This window comes from Rana temporaria, chromosome 10 (genome assembly GCF_905171775.1).
Source record: "Rana temporaria chromosome 10, aRanTem1.1, whole genome shotgun sequence".
Taxonomy (NCBI): domain Eukaryota; kingdom Metazoa; phylum Chordata; class Amphibia; order Anura; family Ranidae; genus Rana; species Rana temporaria.
In genome coordinates, this window is record NC_053498.1 from 31,058,571 (window position 1) to 31,080,541 (window position 21,971).

At 44.0% G+C, this 21,971-nt stretch overlaps 1 protein-coding gene across 1 annotated transcript in view; it reads right to left on the reverse strand.

Annotated features, from left to right (window-relative positions):
• The window catches only part of LOC120915824 (SH3 and multiple ankyrin repeat domains protein 1-like), a 117,679-nt gene that overhangs the window by 76,649 nt on the left and 19,059 nt on the right, over positions 1-21,971 (reverse strand). The gene's annotated exons all lie outside the window — the stretch shown is intronic.

A 21,971-nucleotide genomic window follows, 5' to 3' on the forward strand; every position in this document is an offset into this window, starting at 1 on the left:
CCGGGTACCGTAACCGCGTGGTACAGGAGATTCAGTTTCCTGTTCCAGACCGGACTGACAGGAAGTGCACACACCAAGTGCTCACTTCCTTTCAGTCCGTCCGGGAACAGCAAACTGAATCTTCTGCAGCGCGGCATGCGGTAAAAAGAACATAGGGGGACCTGGGGAGGCAGTCAGAAGAAGTACTAGCTGACGTTCAGCAGCAGCATGTGCCGGTATGTGGTAGGGAGGGGGGCAGCAGCTGTATGCAGCGGTATGTGATAGGGAGAGGAAGGGGGGTTAAAAAAGAACATGGGGGGAGGCAGCCCCCCTCCGCTTATCTGGTTTATAGCAGAATAATTTTTTACACTTGTCAACTTACCACCCCCCGCTTCTCAACTTGTAACTCAGCAACACCCCCTCCCCCGCTTCTTGCTTGGGGCCCCCAAATTCCTTCAAACGGCCCTGGATACACTGATCTTGCTCGTGGTTCATACTATGGAGCTGGGTTCAGACAGAGAACCTCCTCCTCACTCATAGTCCCAATAATGGAAAGCATTCTGCATTTCCCAGTACAAGAGGTACAAAAGCTACATGCTGCCCGAAATATCCCCCAAATACAAACCAAGAGCATGGTTGAAGTATCAGGAACAATGCCTCCAGCTTCTCACCTATCCTAAAACTGAGCAATATGCAAGTCTATGTAAGAGCTTATGGGAATCCCGATTCCCAAGACCTGTCAAACTCAAATACAGCATAAATGGGCCCAGTACAAGAGGTGCTTGGTGCCGAATCCATTGGATATTACAAACCAAGAGCACGGCTGAAGCATCATGAACAATGCCTCCAGCTTCTCACCTATCCTAAAACTGACCAATATTCAAGTCTATGTAGGTGCTTATGGGGATCCCAAGACCAGTCCAACTCAAATACAGCATAAATGGGCCAAGTACAAGAGTACAAGAGGTGCTTGCTGCTGGAAATCATTGCATATTACAGACCAAGAGCATGGCTGAAGCATCATGAGCAAAGCATCCAGCTTCTCACCTGCCCTATAAAGAAGTAATATCCAGATCTATACCTAGCTAATAGGAATCCCAAGACCTGCCCATTTCAAATACAGCATCAGGCTGGGTTCACACTGGTACAACAAACGCTCCGACATTGGGAGCTCATGTCGCATGATGTGTGAAAATCAATGTTTCCCTATGAGAGCCGTCTTAACTGATCCGACACAAGTCGGTCCGACTTTGAAAATGCTCCCTGTACTACTTTGGTCCTACTTTGATCCTACATCAGCCCATTGAAGTTGAATCAAAGTAGGATCCTTGTCCTTACCATCCGACTTTTGACATCCGACATGTGATTACAGCCAGCAGTAAAAGGAAGTTATCTCTGGGATTGTTTTGATTGGTCAAAGGACAAGTCAGACTATCAATATTGGATCAAAGTAGTATCCTGTTCATTTAAGTCGGATGGATGTAGGACCAATGCAGGACCGATGTAGGAGTGATGTCGCAGAGCAAAGTAGGATGAAAGTCGTATGACTGAGGTGTAGTATCAGTGTGAACCCAGTCTCAATGAGCCCCCAAGTCCTAGCAGGCAGAGATTGGGCAGAGAGTGTTCTTTCACATTTTTGTTATATTAAATATGGAGATTAGAATATTATTCACTAGAGGGAGATTGGTATTTAGCTCAGCCTTCTTCAGGAACCTGGATTAACAATTGTTGAGATAAGATATCAGTCACACAGGGAGTGCGTTGTTTTCGGTTGGCTGACTCACAGACTAGTATTGTACAGGAAAAATGGCAGGGGGAAAACCAAAAGACACCACATCCCAAATTTTACACACAGTATATACCACATTCAAAGAGTATGGTATTTTAATTGGTGCCAATCGATTAAGCCAAACTGATATAAAAATTACATTAAGCTAAACGGATATAACAATGATTGCTTTAATGGCACCTTTAAAATCCTGCACTCTTTGAATGTGGTAGACTTGTATTGTAAGAAGGGGTAGTAAAGCGCAACTATTGTGTAATACGGCAAAGCTGAAAGCAGAGTTTTAAACAATAGTTAGCTGCAACAGAGCAATTTGACCGACATAGGCCTTAAGCCTCGTACACACGATAGGTTAACCAGAAGACAACGGTCTGAAGGACCGTTGTCTTAGGTTAACCGATGAAGCTGACTGATGGTCCATCACGCGTACACACCATAGGTTAAATAACCGATCGAATCAGAACGCGGTGACGTAAAACACGACGTGCTGAAAAAAAAACGAAGTTCAATGCTTCCAAGCATGCGTCGACTTGATTCTGAGCATACGCGGGTTTTTAACCGATGCTTTTGCATACTAACGATCGGTTTTGACCCATCAGTTAGCAATCCATAGGTTAATTTTAAAGCAAGTTGGCTTTTTTTTAACCTATGGTTAAATAACCTATGGGGCCCACACACGATCGGTTTTGACAGATGAAAACGGTCCTTCAGACCGTTGTCCTCTGGTTAACCTATGGTGTGTACGAGGCATTAGTCACATATGACAAGCATGATGTGCTTTTTAAGGGCCATCTTTACTAAAGAATTACAATTTACAAATAATAAGGAATAATAAAATTAGCAAAGCAAGGTCCATAAAGACATGGATGAGCAAGTTTGGGGTGGAGGAACTTGACTTGCCTGCACGGAGTCGTGACCTCAACCCAATACGTTTAGAAAGATTGCCTGCTCTCATATACAAATATAATTCCAAACTATACAAAAAAATATATAAGTAAAAAATATAAGTAAAATCATTTTCTTTTTAAATGTTAACACTCACGTGTTTAGCTTGTGATATTGTTTTTAACACATTGATAACTTTACATGTATTACATTGATCACATCCATGACAGATATACATGCAACAATACATAAATAACTAAATATAGATGTGATAGGATAGTTTCAAACAATCTTAAAGTGTAAAATAATAATTTATCAGCAAGGGAAAAAAAAGTACTTAAAATTTACATGGATTTTTCAACAGGATGTATTGCTCTGTTTTAATGAAAATGATCACAGCAAGTTCTTACAAGCAACTTGAAGATACAACCCTTTCATCAAAAGAATTGTTATACAGAAAGATCATACACTGCCTTTAAATTAGAGAAGGGGAAGGCGACAACCCCTCTCAGCTTTCTATTGGGGTCTCAGATAACAGTAAAAACCTCAAAGGGCGGCTAAATCTTCCCATACACATTACTAAGGCCGCGTACACACGTTCGGACAAAAACGATGAGAAAGGAACGAGGTTCAGTTTCATTGGTCCAAACCGACCGTGTGTATAGCCCATCGGTCTGTTTTCCTTCGGTCCAAAATTTTAAAACATGCTTCAAAATCAAACCGATGGACCGCTGCCCGATCGGTCCAAACCGATGGTCAGTACAGAAAAGCATCGGTCAAAAACCCGCGCATGCTCAGAATCAAGTCGACGCATGCTTGGAAGCATTGAACTTGGTCTTATTCAGCACGTCGTGTGTTTGACGTCACCGCGTTCTGACCCGATCGGTTTTTGGAACGATGGTGTGTACGCACATCAGACCATCCGGCCACAACATCGGTGAACCGATGGAAATGGCCCGTCGGACCATTCTCATCGGTTTGGAACGCCCGTGTGTACGCGGCCTTAGGCCTTCTGACCTTGTGGGTCCAGAAACAACTGTCTCTCTGAATGCATTATAATTACATATTAAGGTAAATCTCACATACTAACTAGATCAGGGGTCTCCAAACTGTGGCCCTTTGCTAGCCTTTATACGGCCCTTGGGGCACTACTTCTCCCACTGATATGAGGCACTATTCCTCTCACTGACACCAACAATGGGGCACTATTTCTTCCACTGATACAAATGGCGGATACTATTACTCCTCCTAATAGTGGCAATACTGATCCTCTTTGACCACCAACCCTATGGCCATATTTATTCTCACTGATGCCAGGCAAGTGACATTTTCTGCCCCTACTGGCCACACTCTGGCCCTCCTGAAGTTTGAAGGACAATAAACTGGCCCTTTGTTTGAGAAGTTTGGAGATCCCTGCACTAGATTACCAAATTGGGGTGCCTGTCTTTACACACACATGAAGTTAAATGGCATCTATTAGCTGGATTCAGGTAGATGAGCCTAATGTTAGGCAGGCGTAGCGTATCGCATATACGCTACGCCGCCGTAAGTTAGAGAGGCAAGTGCTGTATTCACAAAGCACTTGCATCCTAAGTTACGGCGGCGTTGCGTAAATGTGCCGGCCTAAGCGCGCCTAATTCAAATTGCTAAGAGGTGGGCGTGATTTATGCTAATATGAATTGTGACCCGACGTGATTGAAGTTTTTTACAAATGGCGCATGCGCCGTCCGTAGACATATCCCAGTGCGCATTCTCCAAATTACGCCGCAAAGACTTATTGGTTTCGACGTGAACGTAAATTACGCCCAGACCCATTCACAGACGCGGGTCCGACGTCCATACTTAACATTGGCTGCGCCATCTTTTTGGTGGAATATCCTTAGGCCTGAAAACGGCTTACGTAAACGGCGTATCTTTACTGCGACGGCCGGGCGTACGTTCGTGAATAGGCGTATCTCGCTGATTTACATATTCTAGGCGTAAATCAGCATACACGCCCCTAGCGGCCAGCGTAAATATGCAGTTAAGATACGACGGCGTAGGAGACTTACGCCGGTCGTATCTTAGCAACATTTAAGCGTATCTCAGTTTGAGCATACGCTTAAATTTACGACGGCGCGGATTCAGATTTACGACGGCGTATCTACTGATACGCCGGCGTAACGCTCTCTGAATCTGGCTATTAGTCTTAGTCTGTAGGGTTCAATATTGAGTTGGCCCTCTCTTTGTAGCTATAACCACTTCAACTCTTCTGGGAAGGCTGTCCACAAGGTTTAGTAGTGTGTCTATGGGAATGTTTGACCATTCTTCCAGAAGCACATTTGTGAGGTCAGGCACTGATGTTGGTGGACAAGGCCTGGCTCGCTCTAATTCATCCCAAAGGTGTTCTATCAGGTTGAGACCAGGACTGTACAGGCAAGTCAAGTTCCTCCACCCCAAACTTGCTCATCCTTGTCTTTATGGACCTTGCTTTGCTGAGTTTATAATTCCTTATTCTTTTATATCCCTTATTATTTGTAAATTGTAATTTAGTAAAGATGGCCCTTAGTCACACACGACAAGCATAATGTGCTTCCTAAGGCCTATTTCAGTCTAATGGTCCTGTTGCAGCTAACTAGACCACTCATCTCTTCTTCTGTCTTGCTCTCTCTTTGGCCAAAACACTGCAGAATCTCAAATACCAGTAGGGGAGCCACCATAAAAAAGTCTCATTGGTCCAGCCGAAGACATTGTGAAGCTGTAGACAAAGGTGAGTGGGGCCTCTGCTCTCCTAGCACTCCTGTTGCTGGAGTGTTTCCAAGATGAGGTGAAAGTGAGGTGCTCAAAATGGATCCTCTACCAATAGAAATGTAGTTCTTTAGTGGCGATACATTTCTGGGGTTCAGAGGCTCTCCACAAAGTGTGGTCCCTCAGAAATATGGGTCACAGAAAGGACAGGAAACACATTTCAGGGGCCGTAGTCAGAGGCGTTGCTAGGTGGGTGCGGGCCACACCCGGGTGAAACCCGCCAGAGGGGTGACACTCGTGGATAGCAGCAGCTGTGGCGCCGCTGCCCTACACTAATCTGCTCCTCGTTCTGTGTCAACGGAGCAGACTGAAGCCACGGCGCCTCCTCCTCTCTGTTTACATCCAGTGAGGAGGAGGAACCCGAGGGACACACACCGCTGTGTATACACGTCCGCGCTGTTCTGAGGTCTGTACGGTACTTACACTCTATTTTAAGTAGATGGACATGTACAGGGGGGAGGGGTGCCTATGCTGATAGGGGGTCTGCACCAAGTGGGGTGTCTATTCTGCAGGAGTCTGCACTAAATGGGGGGTGCCTATACTGTGGGGCTCTGTACTAAGGGGGGATTCTGAACTAAGGGGGGTGTCTATACTGATGGGGGTTTGTACTAAGGGGGGTGTCTATACTGATGGGGGTTTGTACTAAGGGGGGTGTCTTTACTGGGGTCTGAACTAAGGGGGATTCTATACTGATGGGGGGTCTGCACTAAGAGGGGGATTCTATACTGATTGTGAGTTGTCATTCTTTAGACCTGGCATACCAATAAGTAGTGCCAGAGGGGGTCCTTCTGCTACTAATAAGAGGACGCTGGACTCAATGGTCTAGTAAGTATGTTTTTATTTTTAATTTTGGACAGGGACAAGTATTCGTGATTTTTTGAGGGGAGGTAAGGCAAGGTTAAACTCCCTTTTAAATACAATAAAATAGTGATGGCACAGTCACCAGTGTTTAAATGCTTACTGTATGAAAAGCCAGATATGACCAGGATGAATCAATGAATCAGCAATTATCTTGTTTCTACCGTATATACTCGAGTATAAGCTGACCCGAGTATAAGCCGAGGTACCTAATTTTACCACAAAAAAATGGGAAAACGTATTGACTCGAGTATAAGCCGAGGGTGAGAATGCAGCAGCTACTGCAAGCAAAAAAGAGGGTCAACAATGCCCATTTGCACGCCTCACTGTGCCCATTGCAACCTCACTGTGCCAATTGTCACTGTGCCAATCGTCACTGTCCCCATCCTCACTGTGCCCGTCATTACTGTGCCCATCGTCAGTGTACCTGAAATTGAGAGGCTGCGGGCGTCCATTCATTGTTTAAAACTTGCGGTCTCCTCCTGGTTCCTCTTCCGCCTATCACGGACGTCCTCTCATCCTCGGAAACAGTTTCCCAGGAAACACTGTGTTCAGTGTTCCGCCAATCACAGTGTCTGCTGAGATGGGTGAGGATGAGAGAACATTTGTGATAGGCGTTTCTCAGCAGAGAGTTCTGCCTATCACGGAAGGGACAGAGGGAGACCGCAAGTTTCAAACGATGGATGCCCACAGCCTCTTAATAATTTTAGGTACACTGACTCGAGTATAAGGCGAGGGAGGCAAATTCAACCCCAAAAAAAGGGCAGAAAATCTCGGCTTATACTCAAGTCTATACGGTAGTCATATCCAAATTTTAACACGGTAAGAAAACAACTCAGCGATTGGACCACTTCTGAGTCCTTTAACCACTTGACCACTGGGCACTTAAACACCCTTAATAACCAGACCAATTTTCAACTTTCGGTGCTCTCACATTTTGAATGACAATAACTCAGTCATGCTACACTGAAACCAAATGAAATTTTTGTCCTTTTTTTCCCACAAATAGAGCTTTATTTTGGTGGTATTTGATCACCTTTGCGGTTTGTATTTTTTCCGCTATAAATGAAAAAAGAACTAACATTTTGTAAAAAAATGAATTTTTCTTCATTTCTATTATAACATTTTGCAAAAAAAATATACTTTTCTTTATAAATTTGGCCTAAAATGTATACTGCTACATATCTTTGGTAACAAATAACAACAACAAAAAAAATGGATATTATTTGGTCTTTGTGAAAGTTATAAGGTCCACAAGCTATGGTGCCAATATCTGAAAATTGATCACACCTGAAGTACTGACGGCCTATCTCATTTCTTGAGACCCTAACATGCCAGAAAAGTACAAATACCCCCCAAATGACCCCTTTTTGGAAAGAAGACATTCCAAGGTATTTAGAAAGAGGCATTGCGAGTTGAAGTTGTCATTTTTTCCCACAATTCTTTGCAAAAATCCAGATTTTTTTTTTTCACAAAATTTTCATATTAGCAGGTTATTTCTCACACACAGCATATGCATACCACAAATGATACCCCAAAACACATTCTGCTATTCCTCCCGAGTATGGCGATACCACATGTGTGCGACTTTTACACAGCGTGGCCACATACAGAGGCCCAACATGCAGGGAGCACCATCAGGCGTTCTGGAGCACCCAGGCCAATTCTGACATGTCTCTCCTACATGGAAAAATCATCATTTATTTGCTAGAAAATTACACAGAACTCCAAAACATTATATATGCTTTTTGTAGCAAAGAACCTAGAGAATACAATGGCGGTCGTTGCAACTTTTTATCGCACATGGTATTTGCACAGCAATTTTTCAAATGCGTTTTTTTTGTCATTGGAGCGATCACGTGGTAAACGGCCGCTATCAGTGGCAATTTACCGCGATCTGTGATGCGCCGGGTCCTCTGGACCCAGCGGTCAAGGACATTCCTGTGTGCGAGCCTCAGGGAGCGCACGATTCTGGGAGGATGTTATATAACGTCCTCCCAGAGTTAAGGGACCACCCTGCAGCCGTTATTTTACGGCGTGCGGTGGTTAAGTGGTTAAAGTGTTTCTAAACCCAGAACCCTGCATTCACTATATCTGGTCTCCCACAGTTCACAGAACATGGAAATGCAGTTATTTTAGTAAATATAAACCGCTAAATACATTTTTTTATCAGCAGTATATAGCAGTCTTGTGACTTCCATCAGTGTCTGGTTAAAGCCTATAGGAGGATAGGGGAAGGGTTACTGATAAGGGCAGTGACAAGGTGGACTTTTAAGGCAAGACAGGAACATAGGGTTTAAAAAAATATAAACTTTTAATTACAAAAATACAATAAAATACATAAAGAAAATACATAGAAAAACCATATAAAGTATACGTTCAATTGCAAAAATTCCTTTTCGTCTACGCGTTTCGCCTTTTGGCTTCCTCAGGACGAGGTTAGGAGAATTTGACAGCGAGATATTGTATATTTCATTAATCTGAATAGTCGTTAGCCGTCCATTGCACCAGGGACATTTAAGATCGCAGACGTACCATCAATATGCAGCTTATAGAAGAGCTTAGTACAGCCAATCAAAGAGGAATTCCTCTAAAGGACATCAGACCCACGTATATATAGTGTTTGTCGACAAGACAAGAGTAGAGTCTGACAGGTAACCAGAACCACAGACAGAGCCGGGACCACAAGGGCAGGGGGCGAGGCCAAGATGGGGAATGTATCCAAAATGGGCAGCCACACTGCAATATCCGTTATAGGACAAATCAAAGGGTTAAGGGCATCTCGGACCGAAGGGTATCGCACGTCCCGGGAGTTTTCATTCTCCTCTGACTGTCCTATGAAGCTGCATGACCCCTGACCCTCTGTCTGGACAGTGCTAAAAAAAGCTCTCTAGCAATACACACCAAACTGAGCATGTGCAAAGTGACTCCAAAGCTCTGTTCTATCAGATAAATGGACTAGTGCTTGGCTACAATGCCAAGCTGCACCAGATTTTGCAATTTACAGTTTTAGTAAATCAACACCATAGAGTTCTTCTTTAAAGTTTTCTTTTGCTAGAGACCAACATGATCTTTCATACTATAAGTGATACACGCCACAGGTGTAAGGGTGGGCATTATTAACAGACACATTTTCATGTCCCAGGCGTAACAAATGAGTCAGCTGGAAATTTCTCTGAAGCCAGATGCAGAGGTGATATTTGAAACCTCTAAGAGGCTCACCGCTCTTCTCAGATTCCACTGTGACTCAACTTTTGTTTCCCAACTCTTCAGTAACTGAAAATGAAACACAAATTGTATGATTTTGTATTTTTTATTAACTAGACAGGCGAGAGAGAAGGGTATGGTGATCTAGTATACAGGCCCAGCTGAATAAAAGAGATGGGGTATAACTCCTCCTGTGTTACAATAACTGTCTGTTTAGGGACAGGTGGAGTCATTTTGCCAAAGTGAAAACTCAATTTAGCTAATTGAATGAAAAAAAAAAGAAAAAAATGTACAGCTTTTCCTTATTTATAGGGTTTTATTTATTAGGGGGGGGGGGGGGGGGGTTGCAAAATTTAGCTTTCAACCATTTGCCTACTGGGCACTTCCTTCATGCCCAGGCTAATTTTCAGCTTTCAGCGCTGTCACACTTTGAATAAAATATGGGCGTTCATGCTACACTTTACCCATATTAAATAGTTATAATTTTTTTCACACAAATAGAACTTTCTTTTGGTGGTATTTAACCACTTAACCACTTCCATACAGGGCACTTACGCACCTTCCCGCCCAAGCCAATTTTCAGCACTGTTGCACTTTGAATGGCAATTGCGCGGTCATGCTACACTGTACCCAAACAAAATTGGCGTCCTTTTTTGCCCACAAATAGAGCTTTCTTTTGGTGGCATTTGATCACCTCTGCAATTTTTTTTTTCTGCGCAACAACTAAAAAAGCCTGAAAATGTTGAAAAAAAATTACGTTTTTATTTTTTTCTGTTAATTTTTTTGTAAATAAGTAAGTTTTCTCTTTCAATTACGGGCACTGATATGGCGGCACTGATGGGCACCGATGAGATGGCACTGATGGACATCGATGAGGTAGTACTGATGGGCACAGATGAGGTGGCACTGATTGGCGGCGCTGGTATGCGGCACTGATGGGCACTCATAGGCGGCACTGATGGGCACAGATGGGCACACATACGCGGCACAGATGGGTACACATAGGCGGCACTGATGGGCACACATACGCGGCACTGATGGGCACTCATAGGCGGCACTGATGGGCACAGATGGGCACACATACGCGGCACAGATGGGTACACATAGGCGGCACTGATGGGCACACATACGCGGCACTGATGGGCACTCATAGGCGGCACTGGGCACTCATGGGCGGCACAGATGGGCACTCATGGGCGGCATTTATGGGTGGCACTGATGGATACTTATGGGTGGCAGAGATGGGCACTGATAGGTGGGCACTGGGCATGGATGGGCACTGTGGGGTGGCACTGATGGACACTGGGGTGGCACTGATGGACACTGTGGGGCAGCACTGATTCTCATGTTGCCAGTCAGTGCCCATTTGTGGGCACTGATTGGCATCTTTTTTTTATGCTTTTTTTTTTTTTTTTTCAGCCTTTTATTTTTATTTTTGGTGGTCCAGGGTGGGCTTCCCTGGTGGTCCAGTGTGGCGATTCGATGGGGGGCTGCGCTGATAAACAATCAGCGCAAACCCCCCGTCAGGAGAGCCGCCGATCGGCTCTCCTCTACTCGTATCTGTCAGACGCGAGTGAGGAAGAGCCATCGATGGCTCTTCCTGTTTACATCGTGAGCAGCCGTGATTGGACACGGCTGATCACATGGTAAAGAGTCTCCGCCGGAGGCTCTTTACCGAGATCGGAGATGCAGGGTGTCAGACTGACACCCCACATCACCGATCGCCGCGCTGCGCGCCCTCACGGGCGCCCACGGCATGAAATCCTGCAGGACGTTCTGGAACGTCCAGTTAGGATTTCAAAACCACTTCCCGGACGTAAATCGGCTATAGGCCGGGCGGGAAGTGGTTGAGGACCGCCTAACGCCGATATACGTCGGCAGAATGGCACGGCTGGGCACAGGCACGTACAAGTACGTTGCCCTTTCAGTGTTCAGCCGTGGGTCGCACGCGCGCCGCCGGCGTGACCGCGGACCCGATCGCCGCCGGAGTCCCGCGATCGGGTCACAGGAGCTGGAGAACGAGGAGAGGTGAGTGTAAACACACCTTCCCCGTTCTTCTCTGTGGCAGTGACACTAATCATCTGTTCCCCGTTATAGGGAACGACGATCAGTCACATCACACCTACAGCCCCACCCCCCTACAGTAAGAATCACTCCCTTAGGGCACATTTAACCCCTTTGTGCCCCCTAGTGGTCAACCCCTTCACTGTCATTGTAATTTTCACAGTATCAGTGTATTTTTATAGCAGTTTTCGCTGTGAAAATGACAATGGTCCCAAAAATGTGTCAAAAGTATCCAATGTGTCCGCCTTAATGTCGCAGTCACTAAAAAAAAAAAAAAAACGATGATCGCCGCCATTACTAGTAAAAAAAAAATATTAATAAAAATGCCATAAAACTATCCCCTATTTTGTAAACGCCATAATTTTTGCGCAAACCAATCAATAAACGCTTATTGCGATTTTTACCAAAAATAAGTAGAAGAATACGTATCGGCCTAAACTGAGGAATTTTTTTTTATATATATATTTTTTGGGGGATATTTATTATAGCAAAAAGTAAAAAATATTGAATTTTTTTAAAAATTGTCGCTCTATTTTTGTTTATAGCGCCAAAAAAATTAAAACCGAGGTGATCAAATACCACCAAAAGAAAGCTCTATTTGTGGGGAAAAAAAGGACGCCAATTTTGTTAGGGAGCCACGTCGCACGACCGCGTAATTGTCAGTTAAAGCGACGCAGTGCCGAATCGCAAAAGATTGCCAGGTCCTTTACCTGCATAAAGGTCCGGGTCTTAAGTGGTTAATCACTACTGGGGTTTTTATTTTATTTTGAACAAAAAAAAAAAAGACCTAAAAAAAATATTTTCATAGTTTGTTATAAAATGTTAACATTTTTTGCAGACATGTAACTTTTCACCTTCATTGTTGTGTGCGGATGAGGCTGCACGGATAGGCACTGATAATGCAGCACTGATGGGCACTGATAAGGCGGCACCAATAAGTGGCACTGATGGGTAGCACTGAAGCACACTGATAGGTGGCACTGATAGGCGACACTGCTAGGCAGCACTGATGGCTGGCACTGGTGGGCACTGATTTGCACTGGTAGGTGGCACTGGTGGGCACTGACAGATGGCACTGGTGGGCACAGATGAGGCGGCTGTTCTCCGATTGGGACCGATGTCCTTCTGACAGAAGCCAGGGATCTGTTTTTTCCCCCTCATTGTATTTTTCGCTGTCAGCATGAGAGAAAAAAAAAAATTACTGGCTCTGTTTACATCACGTGATCAGCTGTCATTCTCGGACAGCTGATCATGTGGTAAGGGGGCGGGATCGGCTCCTTTCTCCAATCTATGATCAGCCGAGTCTCATTGACTCACTCATCACATAGACGCCCTCCTGGTTATTAAGGCTTGTGCTGTAGCCGTCTTTCAGCTAAAGTGCAGGCATGAAGGGGTTAAATTATGTTCTTTATATTTGTGTTTTTTGTTCCACCACTCTAACTGCTATTGTTGTTGGACAGCTTGGTCTGTTAACCTCTTCCGAACCGATCCATGTACATTTACTGCGGCAGGGCGGCACTGGTGCACGCAGTTAACGACACAGCGTGAGCCAACCAGTGGATCCGGCGGACGCCGATTGTTCACAGGAGAGACAGATCAGTGTAAACCGGGCAAACAGCAGGTCTGTCAGGAAAGGAAAGAGATCCTGTAATTCAGCTAAGCTGAATCACAGGCCTCTCTTTTCCTTCAGTGTGCCACACACAGTAAGCACCTCCCTAGGGAATTTTTAACTCTTTGATTGCCCCTGATGTTAACCTCTCCCCTGCCAATGTAATTTATACAGTAATCAGTGCATTTTTATAGCACGGATCAAATGTGCCTGCCACAATGTCGCAGTCCCGCTAAAAATCTCAGATCTCCGCAATTACTTTACTATACAACTATAACTTTTGCGCAAACCAATCAATATACGCTTATTGGGACTGAGTTTAAATAAAATATGTAGAATACTTATTGGCCTAAATTGATAAAGAAATTTTTTTATTTATTTTTTACATTTGTTCATTCGTATATGTATTATTGCAGAACGTAAAAAATATAAAAAAATTCAAAATGTTCTTATTTGGTTTATAGAGCAAAAAAATAAAAAGCGCAGAGGCAATGGAATACCACGAAAAGAAAGCCATTTGTGGAAAAATAAAACGTTTTTTGGGTACAGCATTGCACGATCACTCAATCGTCAGTTAAAGTGACGCAGTGCCGTATCGCAAAAAAATGGCCTGGTCAGGAAGTGGGTAAATCCTTTCGGAGCTGAAGTGGTTAAAGGAAGTTGAAAAATAACACTGACGGCAGTGACCTCTTTCAGCAGGATGTTGCACCCTGCCACACTGCATATATGGTTCAAGAATGGTTTGAGGAAAACAATGGCCTGGATTCAGAAAAGAGATACGACGGTGTATCTCCTGATACGCCGTCGTATCTCTGAGTGTGGTCGGTCGTATCTATGCGCCTGATTCAGAGAATCAGTTACGCATAGATCTCCCTAAGATCCGACAGGTGTAAGTGTCTTACACCGTCGTATCTTAGGCTGCAATTTCAGGCTGGCCGCTAGGTGGCGCTTCCGTATGTTTACGCAAGGAATATGCTAATTACGTAGATACAGCGATTCAGAAACGTACGTCTCGCCGGCGCATTTTTTTACGTCGTTTACGTTCGGCTTTTTACGGCGTATAGTTACCCCTGCTATATGAGGCGTAGCTAATGTTAAGTATGGCCGTCGTTCCCGCGCCGAGTTTTGAAAATTTTACGTTGTTTGCGTAAGTCGTTCGCGAATAGGGCTGGACGTCATTTACGTTCACGTCGAATCCAATACGTCATTGCAGCGTACTTTGGCGCAATGCACACTGGGATATTTTACATTGTTTGCGTAAGTTGTTCGCGAATAGGGCTGGACGTAATTTACGTTCGCATCGAAAGCAATGACGTTTTGCGGCGGATTTTCGAGCATGCGCACTGGAATTTTTTCACGAACGGCGCATGCGGCGTTAAAAAAAACGTAAAATACGCTGGAGTCAAAGCACATTGAAATAAAACACGCCCCCAACATCCCCATTTGAATTAGGCGGGCTTACACCGGCCCACATACGTTACACCGCCGTAACTTAGGGAGCAAGTTCTTTCTGAATACGGAACTTGCGCTTAAAGTTACAGAGGCGTTACAATACAGATACGTTACGCCGGCCGGATAGATACGCTCAGGTATCTGAATCCGGCCCAATGAGTTCAAGGTGTTGACTTGACCTCCAAAATCTCCACATCTCAATTGAATTGAGCATCTGTGGGATGTACTAGAAAAACAAGTCCGATGCATGGAGGCCCTATCTTGCAACTTATAGGATGTGCTATTGATGGCTTGGTGCCAGATACAATAGAATACCTTCAGATGCCTAGTGGTGTCCATGCCGCAATGGGTCAGGCCTGTTTTGGCGGCAAAACTGGAACCTACTGAATATTAGACATGTGCATTTGTTTTCGTCCCAATACATTTTCGTCTGAATTTCTGGGATTTTCGCGTTTGTTTTAACAAAAACGATAACGAACGTGCAGAATCTGAAATCTGAAAGATCTGACATAAAATGCTTTATATTCGTTTCGCTGCGACAACAGTTCGCTATAGATAGAAGATTCGACATGACGGTGACAATAGCCATCTGTGTCTATTGAACCTGCGGTCAAATCGGCGTAACCTAACTCTATTAGTCCAAGATTATTCGACATAGAGAGAAAAGATTCGACATTATAGAGACATGAAGATTCGACAAAGCAGCTAAAAACATATAATCACCAAATGCTCCACCTATAGGCTATAGAAGAATTCTAATGTTGGTTGACTAGTAATAATAATTAATAAATATAATTATTAGTAGTGTCATACAGCATTATAATTCTTCTATAGCTTGTGGGCAACCCATTCGACCGGAAATGTACTTGTGCCGCGTCGTACAGTTTAGCTGCTTCGTCGAATCTTCTTAGAACATTCGACAGACACCGTAAGCCTTCAATGACAGATTCGACCTTAATTGATTCGGATTTTTGGACAAATGCATTTTTTAACGAAACAAAATAAAAAAGAATTTCGAGAGTAACTAAATAAATGTATTTTTTTGGACGAAAACAAAATTCTGAAACAAATTATTTCAGTGTGCACATGTCTACTCAACATTAGGTAGGTGGTGAAAAAGTTATGGCCGATTGGTTTAACCACTTCCCGCCCAGTTAATAGTATATTGAAGTCCGGGAAATGGTTGTGTTATCCTGACTGGATGTCTATTGACGTCCAGCAGGATAACATGCCGGTGCGCTCCTGTGGGGGCGCATAGCACAGTGATCGGTGATGCGGGGTGTCAGTCTGACACCCTGCATCTCCGATCTCAGTAAAGAGCCTCCAACGGAGGCTCTTTACCACATGATCAGCCGTGTCCAATCTCTAACAGACGTGAGTAGAGGAGAGCTGATCGGCGGCTCTCCTGACAGGGGGGGTTTGCGCTGATTGTTTATCAGTGCAGCCCCCCTCGGATGCCCACACTGGACCACCCAGGGAAGGGGCAACCATAAAAAAAACAATAAAAAAAATGAGCAGAATAGATGCCAATCAGTGCCCACAAATGGGCACTGACTGGCACACATTGGTAAATGAACAAGTGATGCCCAGCAATGCCATCAGTGCCACCCCTCAGTGCCCACCCATGCCCAGTGCCCACCTATCAGTGCCCATCTGTGCCACCCATAAGTACCCATCTGTGCCACCCATGAATGCCCATCAGTGCCGCCTATGAGTGCCCATCAGTGCCGCCTATGAGTGCCCATCAGTGCCGCCTATGAGTGCCCATCAGTGCCGCATACCAGTGCCACCTCATCAGTGCCGCCATATCAGTGCCGCCATATCAGTGCCCTTAATTGAAGAAGAAAACTTACTTATTTACAGACAAAAATAAAAACTTTATTTTTTTTCAACATTTTAGGTCTTTTTTTAGTTGTTGCGCAAAAAAAAAAAAATCGCAGAGGTGATCAAATACCACCAAAAGAAAGCTCTATTTGTGGGAACAAAATTATAAAAAAATTGTTTGGGTACAGTGTAGCATGACCGCGCAATTGTCAAAGTGCGACAGCGCTGAAAGCTGAAAATTGGCTTGGGCAGGAAGCTGCGTAAGTGCCCGGTATGGAAGTGGTTAAGTGACCCTCTCTTCCCCCAAAAAGTATCCTTGATGCCAATTAACTGATGAAAGTTAATCTTCCTGGTACCCCCGTCACATGGCCGATTATCCTCTGCTTGTCTATCAGGAATCTTGGGTTGCAATACAGGTAACACATTTGCCCTTGAAACTGCCCACACAGCTCAATAAAGACCTTCCCACTAGCAGGCGAGATAGCATATGATGGAGTATGAAAAAAAGGGCTGACAAAATGCTAAACACCAGCTTTAGATTTCAATGGATAAAAAAAAAAGCTGCAAGGCGAATACTTTTACGGCATGAGACTGAGGTCGGAAATATCTGATGAGGCTAGCTTTTTTTCCAGCTCTCCGGTGGTATAACCTGACCTTACAGAATGGGTAATGAACAGTTAGAGAAATAGCAGCACAGAATAGGTTTTGCCATGAGAGACAACAGTAATAAAAAATGGCCCAGTAGTGACTTCAGGAGGAATGTCATATTTTGCAATTCAATGCAAATAATTGTAAAAGGCTCACTGCCGATCTCCTAGGACATTCTGTTCGTGGAATAGAAGACAAATCAACTTAGAAAGAATTTTCCCATTTTTAATGTAACTAAACCACAATTGTATGGTAGAAGATTATTTTTATTAAAAGCCACTACTCACCTTTGTGATGTTTAATTTACATTTAACATATTTGTTGTGCGTTCTTTATTGTCTATCTTATATCTACATACCTGGGGAGCCTTTGACTGTCACTCGAAGATTCTAGCTTTACTGAAATGCTAATGGGTCTCTGTAAGGCCTCGTACACACCATAGGTTAACCAGAGGACAACGGTCTGAAGGACCGTTTTCATCGGTCAAAACCGATCGTGTGTGGGCCCCATTGGCTTTTTTTTAACCTATGGTTAAATAACCTATTTGCTTTAAAATTAACCTATGGATTCCTAACCGATAGGTCAAAACCGATCATTAGTAGGCACGACCATCGGTTAAAAATCCACGCATGCTCAGAATCAAGTCGACGCATGCTTGGAAGCATTGAACTTTGTTTTTTTCAGCATGTCGCTGTGTTTTACGTCACGCATTCTGACCCGATCGGTTATTTAACCGATGGTGTGTAAGAGTGACGGACTATTAGTCAGCTTCATCGGTTAACCTATGACAACGGTCCTTCAGACCGTTGTCCTCTGGTTAACCTATCGTGTGTACGAGGCTTTAGGATTCTGACCCACTGATTGGCTGACTAAAATGCTGAATTTAGAATCAATGGGCCAGATCCACAAAAGGGCTACGCAGGCGTATCTACTGAAACGTTGTTGTATCCCTGTTTCTATCTATGCGGCTGATTCATAGAATCAGTTACGCATAGATATTCCTAAGATCCGGCAGGTGTAATAGTTTTACACTGTCGGATCTTAGGATGCAGTACCTCGGCCGCCGCTGGGGGCATTTCTCGTCGAAATTCCGCGTCGGGTATCCAAATTAGCACTTACGGAGATCCACAAAGCTTTTTCCCTCCGTTTTTTTTCCGTAAGTGTTAGTTTGCCGTCGCAAAATTAGGGCTGCTTTTACAAAGTGTAAACTTAGTACACCATGTAAAAGTAGACCCTTCTTTCCCGCGTCGCTGTCAAATTTTTTTTACATTTTTTTTTTTCCCGCGCCAAATCTTTTTTTTCTTTTACACCCGTCGTGATTCTCGAAACTCGGCGCAACGTAAATCCACACAAAGCACGTCGGGAAAATAGCGTCGGGAGCATGCGCAGCACGTCCGGCGCGGGAGCGCACCTAATTTAAATGGGACTCGCCCCATTAGATTGGGCACGCCTTGCGCCGGACGGATTTAAGTTACACAGCTGCAAATTTCTAGGTAAGTGCTTTGTGGATCGGGCACTTAGGTAGAAATTTTGCGGCAGTGTAACTTAAATAGGAACATTTAAGTTAAGCCTGCTGGCTGTGGATCTGGCCCCATACTCCTATTTACTTAGTTGGAGAGAGGAGAATGTTGTTGCTGTTAGTTAGTCAGGTTGAAAAAAAGACACAAGTCTATCTAGTTCAACCATAAAAAAAAAATATATCGTACAATCCAATATACTCAATTCTATACCCACAGTTGATCCAGAAGAAGGCAAAAAAAAAACAGCAGAGCATGATCCAATTTGCTACAGCAGGGAAAAAAAATTCCTTCCTGATCCCCCGAGAGGCAATTGGATTTTCCCCGCATCAACTTTACCTATAAATGTTAGTTCTCAGTTATATTATGTACATTAAGGAAAGTATCCAGACCTATTTTAAACAATCTACTGAGCTGACCAGAACCACCTCTGGAGGGAGTCTGTTCCACATTTTTACAGCTCTTACTGTGAAAAAACCTTTCTGTATTTGGAGGTGAAATCTTTTTTCCTCTAGACGTAAACAGTCCCCCTTTGTCTTTTGTGTTGACCGTAAAGTGAATAACTCAACACCAAGTTCACTATATTGGCCTCTTATATATTTGTACATGTTGATCATATCCCCCTTAATCTCCTTTTCTTGAGAGAATAAATTCAGATCCTCTAATCTTTCCTCATAGCTGAGCTCCTCCATGCCTTTTATCAGTTTGGTTGCCCTTCTCTGCACTTTCTCCAGTTCCTTGATTTCCATTTGAGAACTGGAGCCTAAAACTGAACTGCATATTCCAGATGAGGTCTTATTAATGATTTGCTGTGGAGGAAGGAAAGGCCAACAGGAGGCCAATGCTGTGCTATCTTCCCCTCCAGCTCTATCATACACATCCACCAGTGACCAAAAATAAGAAGGGTATAGCCTGGATTTAGACTAAAGGTAATTGGGGGGACATTATTCGCTACTGAGATTGCTTCTGTAATAATCCTTAAATTGCTTATTTGGTGTTCATGTCATTTCTACCATTGCCAATAAATTACTACCATTGCATGCTAGGCGTGCAACCCATGACTCCCTTGTTATCCACATTTGCACAGAGCAAAACTCTTTCATATAATAGTTGTCCTGTGGACAGTTTCTCCCACCTGAGCTGTGGATCTCTGCAGCTCCTCCAGTTACCATGGGCCTCTTGGCTGCTTCACTAATTAATGCTCTCCTTGCCCGGCCTGTCAGTTTAGGTGGACGGCCATGTCTTGGTAGGTTTGCAGTTGTACCATACTCTTTCCATTTTGGGATGATGGATTGAACAGTGCTCCGTGAGATATTCAAAGCTTGGGGTATTTTTTTTATAACCTAACCCTGCTTAAAAATGATCTACAACTTTATCCCTGACCTATCTGGTGTGTTCCCTGGCCTTCATATTTCTATTGGTTCACTAAAGTTCTCTAAGACACCTCTGAGGGCTTCACAGAACAGCTGTATTTATACTGAGGTTAAATTACACACAGGTGGACTCTATTTACAAATTTTGTGACTCCTGAAGGCAATTGGTTCCACTGGATTTTAGTTAGGGGTATAAAAGTAAAGAGGGCTGAATACAAATATAAGCCACACTTTTTAGATACTTATTTGTAAAAAAAATTGAAAACCATTTATCATTTTCTTCCACTTCACAATTATGTGCCACTTTGTGTTGGTCAATCACATAAAATCCCAATAAAATAAAATACATTTACATTTTTGGTTGTAATATGTCAAAATGTGGAACCTTTCAAGGGGGTATGAATACTTTTTCAAGGCACTGTATGTGTAGTTTATTTATGCGGGCAAGGTTACTTTCATCAGTTGGGACTCAGGCCCCTAAGCAATCAAGGTCCTTTTATGAAATTTAAAACATAAAACTACTACTTCAGTTGTTAACCCCTTCACACCGATCGTTCGCAAATATGCATCCTCACTGGACTGGCCTTTTTTCCGTGGGGATGCATATTTGCACATCTCCCTTTGTGCTGGGAGTGCGCCATGCGGTGTGCTCCCAGCACAGAGACTGGGGTCTCACCGGGAGCCGCGGGCTCGTTCTCACGATGGGGACCCTGAACATCTGATTCCGGGTCTCCTGATCGCTGTGATAGCCTCTAATTGGCTATTACAGTGATCAGTCACTGTGAAGCCTGCCCCATGTTTTCTGTCTCTGTTATAATGGATGACACAGATACATTGGCCCGGATTCACAGACAGTGGCGCACATTTATGCCGCCGTAGTGTATCTCCTGTACGCTACGCCGACGCAGCTCAGAGAGGCAAGTATGGAATTCACAAAGCCATTGCTCCCAAAACTGCGCTGGGTTTCTCAGCCGTAAGCCGGTGTAGGTGGAAGTGGGCGTGAGCCATGAAAATGAGGTGTGACAACATGCAAATGATGGGCTGAGTGTCAGACAGATACTTATAACGAACGGAACAAGCGCCGTCCCGTGGACGCATCCCCGTGCGCATGCTCAGAATCACATCGGAACAACTGCTTAAGATACGTCGGATCACTGCCTACGGCGTGAACGTAACCTACGCCCAGCCAGACACACGTCTAACGTAAACTGCGTAAAATACGCCGGCTTGTGTTCCCTGGTGCAGCCCTTTGCATGGATGCTGCTGAGTTACACCTCCTTTATGGGGCATAACTTTACGCGCACTGCGTCGGGCGTACGTACGTTCGTGTATCGCAGTATCTCCCTCATTTGCATATTTGAATAGAAAATCAATGGGAGCGCCACATGCATCCAGCGTAAATATGCGTCCACTCTACACCGGCATAGGCAAGTTACGTTGGTGGGATGAAGCCTGTTTTTAGGCGTATCTTAGTTTGCGAGTCCGGCGCACAGATACGATGGCGCATATTTGCACTTACGCTGCGTATCTGGAGATACGTTGGCGCAAGTGCTTTGTGAATCCGGGCCATTGTATCTTTCTTTTGTTTACAAACACAAGCACATATAAAAAACAGCAAAATTGTGGTAAAAAAAATTGCTACAGAGCAGTGTAGAAGAGGCCTTATGGCCCGTACACACGATCCGAATACCGGACGAAAATGATCGTCCGGGGAAGAATCGTACGATTTTTGGATCGTGTGTACACTACTTTTCGAGAGACGATCACGACAGTTCATCTGATATTATTCGATCGGACATGCACGAAAATTTTCCTCGTACGATGTCAGATCGTACGATTTCCGTTTAGTCAGTACAGTTGTCGTCCGAAAATACAATACAAATACATTTTTAACACATGACATCACTTCCGATTTTTTTTCTGTCGTACAAGAATTTTTGTGACTTTAAAGTGGAGTTCCACCCTGGAAAAAAAAATCCCTA